We start from the raw sequence: 17,145 nt of genomic DNA, 5'->3' as shown, positions 1-17,145 counted from the left end.
TAAAAAACTTTTCTTTTAATAAATACTATAAATATCAAATACATGTGCTTTAGACATTAGAGTTAATGTCTAAATTATAGTTCAACATCTTAGTTTAATCAAATGTGTTTTCTTCTGAATATTTTGTGAACTCACATCATTTTCCAAGGCAAACAAGTTTTAAAGACTTAATTAAAGGCTTCGTGATTTATAAAGATGGGATGTCTTTTCTTCTTCATTCACCAAAAACTCAAATGACATTCAGCGGTGATAACTCATTCGGACGTGCGTGTCCTCCTCATCGTGCTCTAACAGCAGTTGTGTATGTGATGCTGGCTTGCGTGCCATATATATTTGATTGGATGTCCTCTGCGTTCGACCATCACAGACAGTCTAGACAGGGAACTTGTTTACTCGATTATGAGAGCTCCGTAAATTCTCACATCTGTAACATCTTTCCTGTGGTCAGTAGTGACTGTCAGCTGCCCACAGTGAAACTGGACAGAGTGTTGTTTGTATTGGTTGTGGAACATTAGATTAATAACATCAGATATGTACTTTAAGGACACTTTAAAGGGTCACATTGGTGGAGTCACCCTTTAAGACCAGCATCTCAATGCCTCACTAAAAAATATCCAGTAGTACATAAAGATGGTTACAAATGTCAACTCCTGTTTCGAACAGCAGTTTCTAACATGGCAGCCATTCACCGCCACCACCCCCTCCACCTCTTGACATGAAAGTCAGCTCATACACATCTCTTGAAGAAATATCAGTATGGTGTGTGTGTGTGACGCATATAGATTTGACTGTATCCGTGGTTTGCAGAAACAACCAATGCCAACATTTTAATCTGGCTACTCAGCTGCAGCAAAGTATGGTTCAGTACAGTGTAATAGTATAATAGATAATAATCTAAGTATAGGAGGGTGTGTGTGAGTTGTTCCCTGAGTCTTCAGTGAAAACACTCTGATGACAGATGAGCTGACTGAACATCTCCTGCCTCTCACTAAAAGATGGGCACCTAGCAAGCTGCCACCATCTGGGCGTCAGGCTGCTTGGCTGGTGGGTGAAGCGCCTGCCTATGGTGTGGGGGTCTGTCAGGGGGTGTCGGGCCATGTGTCCCCTCCAAGGGGGGCACAGGGGTCCTGGTGGGCCTTGTAGCCCGTGACCATGATGCCTGTTCCCCCTGACCCAGAGCACCACCCCTCACCCCAAACAAGGCGCACGCATCCAAACACACATATGCACAAAGCCAGGTCAATGGCCACTCACTCAATCCATTAACACTCTTTTAGCTTTTATACGGGCTTACAATGTTATGAAAAGCACATGTCTGAAGGTTGGGAGGGAATGGAAAAGCTGGTGGGCAGATTCACACTCGAGGTCTGGTAAAAGTTAGTGATGCCAATATACTGTTGAATTACAAACAGGACAAACATGAACACATCCTCCTTCTGCTCATCAACGCTCCATTTTTTAATAGTAAGATAGTTTCCCTATAGATTCCCCCTGTATGTGTAGGTCTGAACTTCAGTCATAGAAATCTATAACCAGGCTCAATGGGATGAAGAATTGACCCCATTCCCAGCAATGAGAGTTCACCGCAACTACTGCTGAGACCACAGCCCTCATAGCCTAAACACACACACACACACACACACACACACACACATACACACACACACAACATTACAACAAAAGATTTGGAAAAGATGATGCAGCTACAGTTTAATAGGACACCACACTGTATTTTAGTGCAAATGTCCAGTTTTCAACAGAATCAGAAAAGAATTCATTCTGAATTGATGAATTGTCTTTTCTCTGTTTATTTCTGGACATCTTTCTGAAATCATTCACAGACAGGCGGTCGAGGTTGTGTTGACCTGACTTGCAATGACTCAACCCGTGTCTTTTTGTGTTTTTGTTAGACTGTGTGACATAAAATCAAAAAGAAAAAAACAAACAAACAACTGAATATCAAGGCATTTTTTAAGTTACTACCCTTAAAGCCCTAGAAATTCTGTAAAAAAGCCAACAGCAAGCTGCATCGCTCCAGGGCATATATGAAGCAAACAACATGGTCCTAACTTCAGTTGAATACATTAAGGACACACAGGCAGAGCTGTAATTGGGCTTTGAGAGTATAAGAGCGGGTGTGGGCCCATCTGCCCCTGGTATCCGGGCTCTGTGTTTGGGGGGCCATGCATGGGCAGGGTGCTGCTGCTGGTGTGGAGTCTGAATAGGCCGTCGGCTGAGCTAAGAGAGCTGTGTGCGCGCGGCCTCCATGGCTAATCTGCTAATGTATTCCAGAGGTCAGGAGGGTTTCGCACCAAATCAATGGAGGGATTTGCACAGCTTTCCCCTGGAATGTGCTCCATCCGCACTCTGCGTCGGGGAAAACATCCACCTCTGCTTTGCCAGGCCGTCCAATTTTCCGCAGCATTTAACCACAAAAAAAGGAAGAGCTAATTCGAAAAGAAGAGAGAGAAAAAAAACAGAGAGGTGTAGTGAAGCACTCTTTTGCCCATCCTTCCTCTTTTAACATGTCGAACACAGACAGTCCCAAGCGACAGCCTTTGGTGCTCCTGTCTCTATGTCAAAGCATATATACAACACGTTTGGCTTTTATAGGTTCGCTGGCACATGAGATGACTGAGCAGTGATGTAACTGGGCGTTTAGGAGGCAAAAGGTGAAGAGACAGCAGGGAGAGAAGAAATAAAGAATGTATAAGAGCAGCGAGGGACTTCATGTGGATCCACAGCTTTCGGACTGTATCCTCTCTAATCTTAACGGACGCCACAGACGGCTCAGTGCCTTAAAGGAGAGATGAGAAGCCGAATGTTCATATATGAAGCTAACACCTAAAACCAACAGATAAACCTGTGCACCACCGGCATCTACAGTCTTTATACTCTCATGATATGAAGCAGTAAAGCTCAAATGCTGCATCAGAACATGTCAAGGCTCAACAGAAGCGGGGCAGAAAATAGTGTGTGGTAGCAATGGACATGTTTGATACAATCTGACTGGTACAAGGTTTCAATTAAAGGGACCCCTTGCTCTGTTTACAATGGCAACCCCTATAAATCTGACAAAGTGAGACCATTTCCCCTTTCACCTTATAACAATAAGAGAAAGAGAAAATCTGAAAGACATGGAGCCACATTTCAAGGTAAAACCACATATTTGATAACCCATTCGCTTCAAACATTAGGATTCAATCACTTCAAAGCTAACACTACCGTTTGATATAGTTAAAGGATATGACACGAAAGGCATAAGTAATTCTAAAATATCAACGCACATCTCAGACACAATTATTTAATCTTGGATGTGAAACACACTGGATGTAATCAAATGGTAATGTTAGGTAGGAAGTGGTTGGATGCTAATGTTAGCTAATGAGAAATCAAATATGCTGTTTTACCTTGAAATATGGCCCGTCTGTCCAGAGCTTCAGTATTCATTAACTTTCGGTTGCCTGAAATATAAGTTCAGATAGTAGATGTTCTATAGTGGGTGCCTAAATCTAAAAGCTTTCTTTCCCACTTCAGTTTGGACTTTGGGAAAAACAAATCACGAGTGTGTGGACGGTTTGATTTAGATTCCTGGAGATGTTTCACACTATTCAACTGATCGACAGTTGGTGTGAAACGTAGCACTTGGCGTGCAAAACGCGCGAAGGCTTGCTAGCCAGGAAGCATGGATGTAAACAATGCTGGCTCCAAAAGATCAGCTTTGCAAATTTTATGAGAACTGAAATGCATTTTATACGTTTGTTCGGACTTGAGGTTACACACAGCGTGTAGATATAACTCCACTGGGTGTCTTTAAAGGCAGAACAACATTCCTGTTGCAGAAGGTTTGGGAGAAATGCTTTTAAAAACAGCATTCAGTGTCAGATCTTTTAGGTAAAATCCTGGACTTGTAACGGAGAGCCGTGACCCCGAAACAGATGCTGACAGTGATCACATGACAATGAAAGCAAAAGCCAGAGAAAGGTCAGACCCATAGTAGGGAGTCAGTTTCTGATATGAGATCATGGGAAATATTCTCATCTCCTTATCAGCAGTGTGACTGTGTGTTTTACGCAAATGTGTGTCGATCAGGTCCTGTGTGCGCAGGAATGCACTGGGGTTATGTAGGCGCTCGATCCCTCCTCTCCTGTCTGTCTCTGGCTGTTGGAGCGGGCCGGCTCAGGTCATAAATAAGCCGGCGTGGATAGAGGAGGACGCCCTAACCCAGACACACAGACGCACAGTACAGCGGCCCTGGCCTTAAATCCAGACAGCCCCGTTTGGACCAAACCAAACCACACACACACACACACAGAGCGAGAAGCAGGGCAGCTCACTTTCACTGCCCTTAAATGCAGTTATAGAGGTCGCAGGTCAGCTTCATATAAATGTGCTCAGCTTCATACGCTTTGAAAGAAAGATTGATGGTCAACTCTACAGGGACTTTTAATGTTATTCTTCCACGTATCTGTCTCAGGGTGAGGTATGCTCTGTGTAACTCCCACATGGAAGGTTGATAAAACGAAGAGTTTTAGGTAAATAGTGGATTTACAGTATATAGATCTTTAGAGGGATTACCCATAGAGGCAGATAAGATCTTTACCCAATATTGCAGATGCTTTAATCTGACAAGCACTGGCCCCTCGATTGATAATCTGCATTACACATGACATCACGGCTTCTCTTAAATCATCCAGCAAGTACATACTTCTCTTTCACTCTTTGAAATGCTCTCATTCTCTCCCCTCCTCTTGTCAAATCTCCCCCTCCCTCTCGCTAACTTTCGCCATCCCTCTCTATCATCGAGCTGATCGGTCTGCGACTGCTCGCTTCACTGCTGCAATGCTACATGATCTGTTTACCAATACTGTACTAGCTGCCAGGCAGGGGGAGGGAGACAACAGAAGAGGGGTTTGAAATCAGCTCACACAGTTAGCCTCCAGCACATTGTCTGACTGCAGCATGAAGGTGACTTGATGGCCTCATGAGAAGGAACATCTGAGCACATGCTTCATTTTGTTATTTAACCTACAAGAGTAGGTTGAAAAAATTGTTTGACATGTTATTTCTTTGCCGCGAGCTAGATGAGAAGATCCTTACCAGTTTCATGTCTGTACTGAAAATATGAAGCTCCCGCCAGGGTCTCTGTGGCGCATTTTAGCGCAAACACTGGAAACAAGTGTTCATACATTTTCGCATGTATGAACAAAAGTAACACTTGATAATAGGGGACATGATCTTTTGAGATGTTACTAAGGAACAAATGAGGAGTGAATTGTAAATCAATTATTAGTTAATGAGTAGTTACTGATTAAAATAGTTAAAGAAACAAGTGAGGAAATAATCAGGAACCAAAAGGAAAGGGAGACTTACTGAACGGCCGGTACTTACGATTCAGTCCTCAGTAACCACTCAGTATGACTTCAATTAAAGGGGCACAAAATGGTGATGAAATAATAAGCTAATGAATAAGTAATCAGGGACTACTTAGTAAATACTCAGTATTGCTACTTGGGGTGAAAACAAACAGTGACTAATATATAAGTAAATAGTAATAAATGAGTTGTTACTGTTTGGTGCCATTCCCTTGTTGGTTCTGGTGAAGAAAGTGGTGTGTGATTGATATATATGAAATATTCATGAACTAGCCATTAACTAGTCATATTCAGTAATACAGGATCTCTAGCTCTGTTCTCTAGTAACTCATTACTATCTACTATATAGATTAGGAATTATTAGGGAAGTGCAACTAAGTAAAGTAAGAAAACAATTAATTAATTATTAAGTTATTCTTGATTTGAAAAAAAAAAGTAATATACTCTTATCAGTGAAACCTTGATCAAATTTGTTAAACAATTCCATGTTCTATTAGACATGATGTCTGAGTGTCCATCCCATCCCACCAAGTTCAGCCTCAATCCCTCCTTGCTCATCTTCCTCCCTCCACATGACTCACCCCCCACCCAGCCTCTTATTCCAGGCCCCATCCTCCTCATTGACATGATCTCTCCATTCATCTGCCGGAGCATTTCCTGTGCAAAGGGTGACGGGGGGTCAGCAGTTTGATAAACCCATAAAAGGCCCCCATGTTAGCCCATGAAGGCCCTGGATGGCCTCTGTCACCCGTTCCCACAGCCCGCCTGCCTGTCAGCCCCTCTGACTGACAGGCCCTGTCACCCCACAGCCTGACGCACACGCCCACTCCAACTACATCCACCCTTCCCCCCGATAACCACGCATTAAAAATCATTCGGACTGGCCTGCCACTCATTAATATGACGACAAAGGCTTTGGCCCCGTGCTCTCGCCCCCTTGTCAGTCCAGCAGTGGGGGGATGAGAGGAGGACAGAGTGTGGGCATGGTGCCCAGTGACTCCACCTCGTCCAGTCATGAACAGGCTCTCTCTCTGTCTCCTCCACTGGCCTTCCAGACTCTTTGAAAAGGAAGAATGCACCATGCTAAATCAGCCCACAAGCGATGGTGGGTGGTGTGAAAAGACTGACACTGATGCCACCCTCCCTCTGGCACAATGACACAGATGCTGCTGGCAGGAGGCTACAGGAGCACGGCCCCGTGTCGCACAACATCACAGGATATTTAGTGTTTGGTAGCTATTTGGCGGCTGTGTGTGAGACTTGGATGTATTTTACACTTTTCACTTCTTATTAAGCAACACAAGTTGGATGGAAAAAAGAAAAAGCTCTCATTTTCAGTAATGACCCAAGGGAGAGACTGAAGTTTACAACAAGCAGCATGTACTGTTGACCAAATTTCTTCCAGAGGAGTTTGGTGATTTGCTGAGACGTCAGTTCAGTAATTGAGCTATTTACTCACTTCAAACACACAGATTTATTTTTCCCCTTAGATTTTTGAAACAGGAACATCTCTGTCTGACCATTTCGTTTAACTAAAACGCTGCATGTCTTCCAGGCTATCCTCTGGGCGAATGCAACTTCAAAGCATCAGGAAGAGCTGTTACCCAAGGAAGACATGGACGGTTCACTCAAAACCTACAAGACAGCTGTAAAGGTAGTTTTCGTTAAGCTGTAGGGAGGGAAAACAGGGCTGCATTGAATATTTTCATTTAACTATGTGTGTGACTGAGCACTGTGTATGTTTTCCCTGATTGGCATGCACCAGAGCTGTATAAAAAAAAAAAAAAAAAAAACTTTTTGCAGCATTAGCTTACACATATTTTACACTTTTTTCACCTTCAGACCCTACGCTGGACGAGCTCATCCTGGGGGTCAGAACTGAATTTCTTTTTTGGGTGAACTGTTCCTTTAACGGCACAATAGAACAGCGTTGTTCTTAGCGCTGTGTGACCGTTTTTTTTTTTATTGAACTGGAAATGTTTCCCGTAAAGGCAAAAACTAAATAATTCATCGTTTCGTAGTGCAATGCCAATATTTGTCTGGAAATTTAAAAACTATGTGACTGCTGATGTTTAAATCTCGCCACACTCCCAAAAGGATGCAGTTACGAGAAAATGTTCCCTCATTTGTCCAGGTTTGCACCCTGCGCCATGCAGGCACTTGACTGCACCCCGGTACTGAGGAGCTGAGGGTGGGAGTCCCAGCCAGCAGAGGCCCATCCTGTCTCCAGACACATATCAGTGTGATGGAAAGTCGCCTCAGCAGAGCCAGGAACTCAGCTCAACCCCCGTCTGAAAGCAGCTGCTCTAGAGAAGTGGAGGAGAATTAAGAGGAAACTTACGGGAGGGAGAGAGGAGGCTTTCTGTCAGGAGATGAGATAATCTGAAGGGGTAGCCTCGGACACACACGTACACACACACACACACACACACACACACACACAGGTTGATGCAGTGGGGGGGAAAAAATGGGAAGAAAAATATATTTTGGAAGAGCCACATGGGGTGTTATCTTAAAAGGATAATGAATATGTCTGTTCCTGCAAGTGAGAGCCAGTTTCAGTTTGTGATGGTAATTTCCACAGTGACGACAACCTGGTTCCACTGCGGTGACCGGGGATAAAGCACGTCATGGATGACCGTTTCTGTCTTTGTCCCGGTGCATCTCACTCCATCTGTCTGTCTATCCAAATGACACCAATTATTATTATTCTTTCTTTGCGATGAAAAAAAAAAAAAAAGCTGCGCATGGAACAAAAATGTAAAAAAAAAAAAAAAAAAACACAAAATCTTTAAATTGGATTCTGCTGCTGCTGAAAAAAAGACCCTTCATCCACTCCCCGGCCTCTCCTCCCTCCTCACGTCTCGCTGCTGTATCCTGTGCGGTGAGGCTGGCACCGGGCTTCCACAAGCTTTCCTGCACAGACGTTTTTGATTGAAGCGCCCGAGTTTCTTGGTTCTCTCTACATGTGTGGCGTGGACCGTCTTCTTCCCCGCTCTGTTTACTGAACAGTAAAACCCGGAGGCCACAGACCGACGTGGGCTCACTCTGAGGCTCCTCATTCCCACCAGAGAGGAACCCATTTCATGAAGAATAATACTAATAACGTGACCAGAGCCCAAAACACTTCCTTTCCCGCAGCCCTGCAGATCAAGTTTTGGTTATATTATTCTTCATATTACAGTCCTAGCCGCATGATTGCCCCGTAAACACTAACCCAAAATTATCTGCTGCTTTTTCAAAGTGGTGCACTTGAGAATCTTTCTCAGTCCAAATTCGCAGCAACGGTAGAATTTATTCTAACCTCAAACAGGCTGAAATACACCCCGTAAGCAGCATCATGGGGTCTTTTTGGGGCTTGTGAGTGAATCGGAGCCGTCTTGACAATACCCTCGGGGGAACAGACGGTGGAGGGAACAAACCAAAGAGAGACAATGAGAAACAGAAAGAGCGAGGAGAAGCATAGGACAGAGAGGGTGAGAGAAAGTGACTGAAAAGAGGAGAGAAAAGAGGAAGGAAAGGCCTGGTTTTCTTTTCCCTTACTCTGGATTCCTGGGTAATGACTGGGCTGTAATGGTGCTGAGACTCAATTCGCCAAATGAAACAAGAGGCCCGGCCAGCCCGATGATGTTTATTTCTCCCCATATTTCATCTTTTCCCTTTTTTTTGTTTTAATTCGTGACATAAAAATCATACACACAGAATCTGCATTTCATTTGTATGGCAGCCCACTGTTTTCTTCCCTTTTTTCTCATCTGCTACCCCCGATCGTTTCTTGCACATTCAGCAGAGTCCTCGAGCCAAAGCTGGGATTTGTGGCTTGCTAACCAGCGGAGGGGATATTTTTCTGAGAAATCCCCTCTGCCAACAACTTTCTTCATCGCGACCTCATATGCTGACCTGAGAAAACGACTTTTGAGTCACTGCTGAGAGAGACTTCGGTTCCATGCTGCCTTTGTTAAGCAGTCACATAAAGGTTAGCACGGGAGTCTTTTCGTGAAGAATTTCCATTTAATGCGGCTGAATCTTGACTTGGATGAGTGCTGGTATGAGGGAACAGTCAGTGAATCCTGCACCGAGCATCAGCAGAGTCAGCACTAAACCTGCGGAGAAACCCTTTAAGCCTGCGCACTCACGCACACTCGGCAACCCCAGCAGTGTGGAACGGTTTGTGTTCTGTGAGACCCATCAGCTCCTCGAGCCACTGATGGGCCCCGATCCAGCGGCCACAGCGGCTGGATGAGAGCGGGCCCGGCTGCGTGCCACGGGGGATTTCTGGGATAAGTGAATCTCTCCTTCTATCTCCGTAAGGCTCGGAGGCCACGGCTCTTTTGGAGTACGGAGGATGATTTTTGGCAGCGGCCCTTATTCAGTTCGATTTACGGGCGCCATGTAGTGACCGCAGAGTCAAAACCCAGACATGAATTCTCTCTCTCTGCGTGCGCTGTCCAAGCAAACCACATCAACCCAAGTATTAAATACAATTGTGGTTTAAATTGATGCATTGGCTGTTACCTGAGCTCACAGCACTTGACGTTTCTACTAGATTCGCATAGTTTCACATCGTTCCCCAGCGAGCTTGCGAGGGTGGACTCACACTCTGACGAAAACTGCGTTTGTTTTGCAGAAACTTAAAGAAACAGTATATGGGATTAAGTGGCACGTAGCGCCGAGGTTGCGGACTGTAACCAACTCAACATCCCTCACTTCAGCGATCCTGCACAGACGGGGGACACAGGAAGTCAGTCACAGCTGGGGGACATTCATGCTTTTTGTATTTATTTGTGTATCAATGATTGATGACATTTTGAGAACGTTTTGCACCACAGCGGACGGCAAACTTGAACACCAACATCTTAAAGGTCAGAGCAGCCACAGTAAATAGAGTCAACAACAGCGAGAAGATGAAGACAGAGACTCCCTTAAAAAAATAACTCAATTTTGTGTGTTGCTGAGTTAGGAGGAACAGTATGAACTTTGTGAAGCACTGTCTCTGCCAAATTCTCTTATAAATTCAGCACATGTTACAGCCGCTAGCTCCCACATCCACGTGTACTGTATTTGCTAGTCGGTGTTTGGTTTGTCCATCCTGGGTGCGGCATGGTGAACTCACTTCCTCTGTAGATATACAAGGCTCATTCTAAAGTTAAAAACACAAGGGTTCTTAGTTTCAGCTGATTATACCCAAATGGAATCCTAATTAAGAGTAACATACTCATATTTCATGCTGTTTGACCCCCCAAAATCCTACACTCTGGACCTTAAAAATAATATCTAAAGCTACCGACAAATGTTTGCAGAGCATTTACATCCAAACTGTGGCCACTCTGACCCCACCACCCATTCCTCTGAATTAAAGCATAAAGATGGTCAGAGAAGGGTCAACTGTACATGTAAATGCAGTCCGTGATAAATATCTTTTCCAGACTCCCTTTGAGAAACGCACCGGGCTCCTCTACCCCATCCGTCCACACATGGCAGCTCCACCAGCAGCCGCACCCACCTCTCCCCCAGTTGTCCGGAGCCAGGCAGTTTGACGGCCTGTGCCCACGTTTTTTTTTTGCCAGAAATAAAAATATTTGTTCAGCTAAGTGTTTCTGCAAATGGCCCAACGGTCTCCTGGGCTGTCGGGCAGCTGGAGTTCAGCTGCTCTGGTCCTGAGCGAGGACCTGATTTCGGGGTCCGTCGTCTGATTGCTCGGAGAGAGAGACATCAGTCCCTCCAGCCACACATGATTTCCTGGATAATCAAAGGTTAGCAGAAGCTTGGTGAGGGCTCACAGTCTTGAGTGGCCCCCTTGGCATTCAGCGTCTCCCCTCTGAACCCTTAGCACCTCGGCCCGTAGCCTTCTTTATCAGTCCTGCGCGGACCGGTTGAGCTGAGACAAGGCGCATGAAACATTTCTGACATTTCTCAAATGTGTGGCTAATCAGGAATGGCTGCTCAAGTGTGGAGGATTCTCTAACTGGGGGGGGGGAATAGAGGGGAGGTGATGGCGTACAGCTGTAAAACACTTTTTTTGGGGAGGGCGTCGTACAGTTCTACAACTGATGTGCCTGTGATTTATGTATTTGTGTAGGTTTATAGGCTGTTCACGTCAATATAACTCCATGGAAATGTTGGCGTGTGGGTCAAACATGCCGTGAGTACATAAATCCACATACTCTCGTGATAAGGTGCAAGAAACTATATTGTAGGTAGTCAGGTGAAACCTTATTATAAAAAGAGTTGTTGCTAACGGAAAAAAAAATGTCTACAAGATATTATAGGCTATTAGCAGCAAGAGTGCAGTCTTTATTGGTTAGATTTGAGGGCCAACTGCATTTGGAGCATGAAACGAGGTGCGAGCGAAGGGGGGAAGTGAGATGAAGACGAATGAAACTGTGAATGCTTGCATGCTCGTTGCTTTCACAGTGAAAAGTGATTATAGAGAAATCGTTAGAAATGTGCACGGAGATGCCTGAGTGTGAGCTGCATGAAAGGAAGTACGCAGCGAGGAAAAAGCAGCGCCCAGTGGATTCGGTTTCGCTGCTACGACTCGTCTCACCCTGCTGGAGCTGTGCAGCCTGCGCAGGGCCATAAATATCAGCGTTTTTTATAATCTTAATTGTACAGACATTTTTCTGTTCTCCTCCACGGGCCAGCTCCCCCTCAGACCCAGCAGGCCGCCGAGGCGATGCCAAGCTCTAACCCTCCACAACAACAGCAGCATTCAACGGGCGGAGATTTAGAGCTCTGCGAATGTTGGCTTTCATTTTCAAGTTTAGGAGGGGGCTGGTGCCGGTTGGGACTCTCACCTCTACCTGTTCTAAACCTCTGGAAAGTACATTTCCCTCGTCCAACAGAAACTAGCGGGGACCAGAGACAGAGGGGAGAGGAAAGTTTCCACAGAGGAGCTGAATGAAATCGAGGCTCAAGAAGAAACAGCAGGGAGAGGGGGAGAAAGCTAAAGAAGATTTAGATTCCCCCCAACAAGAGACAGCACACATATTGAGAGGTGGGTCGACTCCCACCGCCGCCCGAAAAAGCTCCACTCTATTCACAGTGACACATTAGTATTCTAATGCCAGTGGGAATATGTATGACTGCCTCGGAGAGGGAGCGATGCACAGGCCTGCGCCAGAGGAGCGGCAGGGAAGACAAAAGAAGGAGGGCGACATTTGCGACGAGAGAGACGTTAATGTGGACAAGATCTGTGGGGGGAGAGAGGAGAGAGGCGCGTAACCACAGAGGAGGGCCTAAATGATGACAACATTTATCTCCCTGAAGTCATTTTCTGGGTCTCCATGCCAACACAGCAGCACTGTAAGAACAGAGGGGCTCTCCTCTCATGCCCGTGCACCCTGGTTCACCTTTCAAGACAGACAATGAATCCATGATGAGGAATTAGAGTACAGATTCTCTTCCACAGAATGTGTTTTTTTTTCTATTAATTTTTTATGTATCCTTTCTTAAGTAAAAGTACCAGTGATATAAAATAACAATACCACTTTACTCCAGTCAAGGTCCTACCTCAGTAACAGCACAGAGGTATTATGAGCAAAATGTAATCGTCAAAAGTCAAAGTGTTCACTCTGTAGAAAATCGGCCCCTATTACTTTACATTATATTACATTATAAGTGTTAATACTGATGTATCAATGTATATTTTACTGAAATAGTTTGAAATGCTTTATTAGACGGTCAGTTTAGTTCTGTGGTTCCCAGCTTTGGGTTCAGGCCCCCTCCACACATGTGATGAAATGTGACCAGGGACTACGACTAGACGCAGTTTTTCTCTTAACACTCACGGGTCAGAAAGAATAAGAAAACACTTTGTAAACAACATGAACACTGAATATTTAACATAGGTCTAAAAGCATGTGCAAATCATTGTGTCCAGGGTGAGGGTTAGTGTCCCGACTGTCCTGGTTGTTGTGTTAGCACAGTGCCTGTTACAAAACATACCTATTTGGAACAGGCCAATTGCTGGGCGTGAGTATTACTGCCTCCACTGCTCTCAAGGACAGCTGTTTTAGACAAATTCTCACTCAACACTGCACTTCCTTGGATCCTCAACAATACTGCAGAGTGTGAAGTCGATCAGATAAGTACAAGTACCTCGAAATACTTCTTGTGTAAAACAGCGTTGGACTCATTGTAAGCAGTGAAAACAAATGATCAGCATTGGTAGAGCAGAACCAGTTATATCACCTTTTTTTGTTACACACATTCTTCCTCCTTTTAAGACCTAGTGACTACATTACCCATAATTCAACTTACTTATCACTGAAGGCAATATATTATAGTACATGCATATTTCTCTGGAGCCCCAAAAGGCTTTACACTGCTTTTTTGCCATATGCAGTAGGATTCCCTGAGACCTCTAAGCACAAGATGTGTAAAAATGGTGCACATGCTGTGGACATGGATCATCACAATGAAAACAACCTTCAAAACAAATCAAGTGTACAGAAAAGACTTCATTTTTCTTTTCTTTACTACTTGAACGTTGCGCTCTTATAGCATCACACACTATTTTGCTAATAAATAAATCAACCGAGCTTAACGCAGTTTACTTTTGGCTACATGCCTGCGTCAGCACAACTCAGAAGGGCTAAACATATGGGCACAACAACCTGATGCCTGTGAATATTTTCACCGTGTCCGACAGCGAGGTTGGATCAACTTGAAGCCCCATGTCAAAATGCATTTTCTATGCTCCCTTAATAACTCGGGCTAATCACTTTAGCATTGTCTCTAGGGGCACAATGACTCCCCTCATGGCCTGTATCCTATACGAGGGGGCTAGGGAGCGGTCTGGTGACGGTGTGTTGAATTTGGGTGACAGGGCCCCAGTGGGAGTGGGCGCCCCCCTGTCCCCTAGATAATCCCCAGGAGAAAGGGCCTGCATTTAGGGTGTGATACGCTTAATCCGGGGGGGCCTTGTTCACAAAGGAGCCCGGCACTTCCTCTGGCCTGGGAGCTTCCGCTGGTCCGGGGGGCCTGGCGTGGGTGCCAGTGCAAACATGCGCCAATAATACACGTCTGCATTGCAATGGAACAAACAACAGACATATAGACGTGCACACACACGCACGCACACACACACACGTGCAAGCAATGCTGTACGGAGGAGAGAGCATGGGGGAGAATCGAAAAAACAAACTTGTAAATTCACAGTTCTCATGGGCAGGCCAATCCCAACAAGCAGCCCACGCATCATGAAGGCCAGAAAGACAACACGCACACACACATACACACACAGACACACACACTACATAATGTGGGCAGAGGCAGTGTTTACATTCTGCCCCCGGGCCCGATGAAATGAAGCCTGTGTGTACTGTAGAGAGATTAGCTGAGTGACGGACAGAAAAAGGGACAGATCAAACAGCCTACTGCCTACAGATAGTTTCATATTTACAAACAGGAAGACAGTGTCATGTAAGCCCTTCAGATGCTCCACAGAGTCACACTTTACTCATACATACAGTAGATGTGATCAGGGGATGCTGGTGGATGACGCATACACTTGAGCTCCGTCCCTCTGGCAGCCTCTGCGCTCCCGCCGTGAGGGAAAACGAACATTTAAAAAAAAATGAAGGAAAAGATAAAATCTGCTCTTTTCCTAAACACATTCTTCCCTTTTTATTTACCACAAAAGCGAATGATACTCAGCAAAGCAGCATGTAACACTGAGAGACATTTACGTAAACAGCTGAGGGATATTATTCCATACTTCTCTGACAGGATTCCACACGCAGGTTTGGATTAGATGTTTGGAAAAAGGAAGGACGTCAGGCACCGTGTCTCTTTTTCCCCACTTTCAGACTCGCTTTCCCTTCCCATTCTATTTCACGCTGAGACATCCTCTTCCCTCTCAGGGGTCAACCTGCATTTTCTCCTGGCCTCAGCCCAACTGTGGAGAAGCTACGGCAGGTAGCCGCAAAGGCAGAGCTGGAGGGCTTTGTCTACTCCAGACAAATAATTCTGAGCTTGAGTTTAAAACCGCTGCAACAATTTCAGTGACTGACACTTCGACAACTAACAGTGCACACGTTTGAGCTATGTTTGGCACTATCATCTACCATTTGTATCACTTGTTTACAGTGCGCAGTGGTGGCATCAGGATGTTTGAGGGCCAAGGGCAAAGAAATAAATGTGGCACCACTGTGCAGAATGTCAAGATACATTTCACACTAGGGGGCGCTTCACCACGTATTATTCACCACAGGGGGCATCCAACAGGGCACTTTTGTTGAGGTCTTTCAATTAGTGCTTCAACTCAATTGCAATTCACATAAAAAAACATGCAGTTAAAACAACCTTTTGAGATATTCTTGTTTACAACGTTCAGTTTCAGTAACAGCACACTTTAATCGAATGTTTCCAACAAAATCAAAAACACATATTATATTCTCTCACCTTACCAGATGCATGAACCCTACTGTACAGTGAAATGGTTGGCGGGTGACCAGAGTAACTGGGAAACATTGCTGTTGACCAGAAGTACCACCTGTCAAGTGCCATTTTGTCCCAGTATATTCTAGAGAAGGCAGACATCTTTACAAGCTCTATCTCAAACTGAAACAGTCTAAAAGGATCAATAACTACAGGTAAGAGGGAAAAAGAAGATGTATCTTTCATGTTGTGGTGAACTGTCCCTTTAACTTTTCCTCAGAGAACCTATCCTGGTCATGCTCTAAATGTTATCTTACTACAGGGTCATACTTTCCCAGCTTTTTTGGCAGTCTCTTTATTTTCCAGTGTGACAAACCCCACCCATTTGGCACCAGCTCAGCCTAAAATAAACCCAGAGAGCATTTAAACCATCTCTGTGCCTTAGGTCTGACAAGAAGATGAAGCCTTCTCTCCGGGCCTTTTATTCTCCCAACGCTGGCCTTTGGCTGAACAGTATTTCAGCAGCAGTGCATGGTCAGTGCGGACCTCATACTTAATAAGAATTATGAGCAGTGACACAATTATATATCAGCGTAATGTCCAAACCCTGCTATTCTGTGTCTTGCAGCATTATGGACTCATTATAAAATAGCCCAACCCGTCCAGGCCACTTGTTTTGACAGAAAGAGGTCCACCACAGCACTGGCACATGTCCTCATGTGTGGTGTCCACCAAGACTAACTACTCATGACAGTGCCAGGAGAGTGTGTGTGTGTGTGTGTGTGTGTGTGTGTGTGTGTGTGTGTGTGTGTGTGTGTGTGTGTGTGTGTGTGTGTGTGTGTGTGTGTTTGCGTGTGTTTATGTGTGTCTGTGTGAGTGCACATTAAGTCTGAGGGGAAGCATGCCTAATGTGGGAGAGAAACAGCGAATCCAACATGGCCACTAGCCAGCGTCAGTGTTCCCTTCTCGGAGAATTAGCCTGTCAATCCGTCCTAATTCTCGGGGACACAGGCTGCTCTTAAGCCCAGGTTGAGTTTAAAATGGAGAGACTGACTCTCTCAACTGTTTTCTCAGCGCTGGGTGCAGGCAGTCAGGCAGAATGCGTGGCAGGTCAGGTCGCACCGGAGAGCAGAGCTGCTGCACAGGCCTCGTACGGGGTCAGGCTGACATTTAACAGTCTGAGGCTACACTTTCCACTCGGTTAGCTGCACGATTGGTGAGGAAAAGCGCCGTCAACCTGCTGTGTAGGTGGCTTGAATAACCGCCCTCAGATATACATTTTTGTACAAAGCACCTCTGATGTTCACAGCAGAAAAAAAAAAACAAAAAAAAAGGAACAGGTGTGTTTGGTTTCACCTCGTCACATTGTATCATCGTTGTTTGTTCA

The sequence above is a fragment of the Acanthopagrus latus genome, chromosome 15 (assembly GCF_904848185.1).
Source record: "Acanthopagrus latus isolate v.2019 chromosome 15, fAcaLat1.1, whole genome shotgun sequence".
NCBI lineage: Eukaryota > Metazoa > Chordata > Actinopteri > Spariformes > Sparidae > Acanthopagrus > Acanthopagrus latus.
This window is presented reverse-complemented; position numbering follows the sequence as displayed.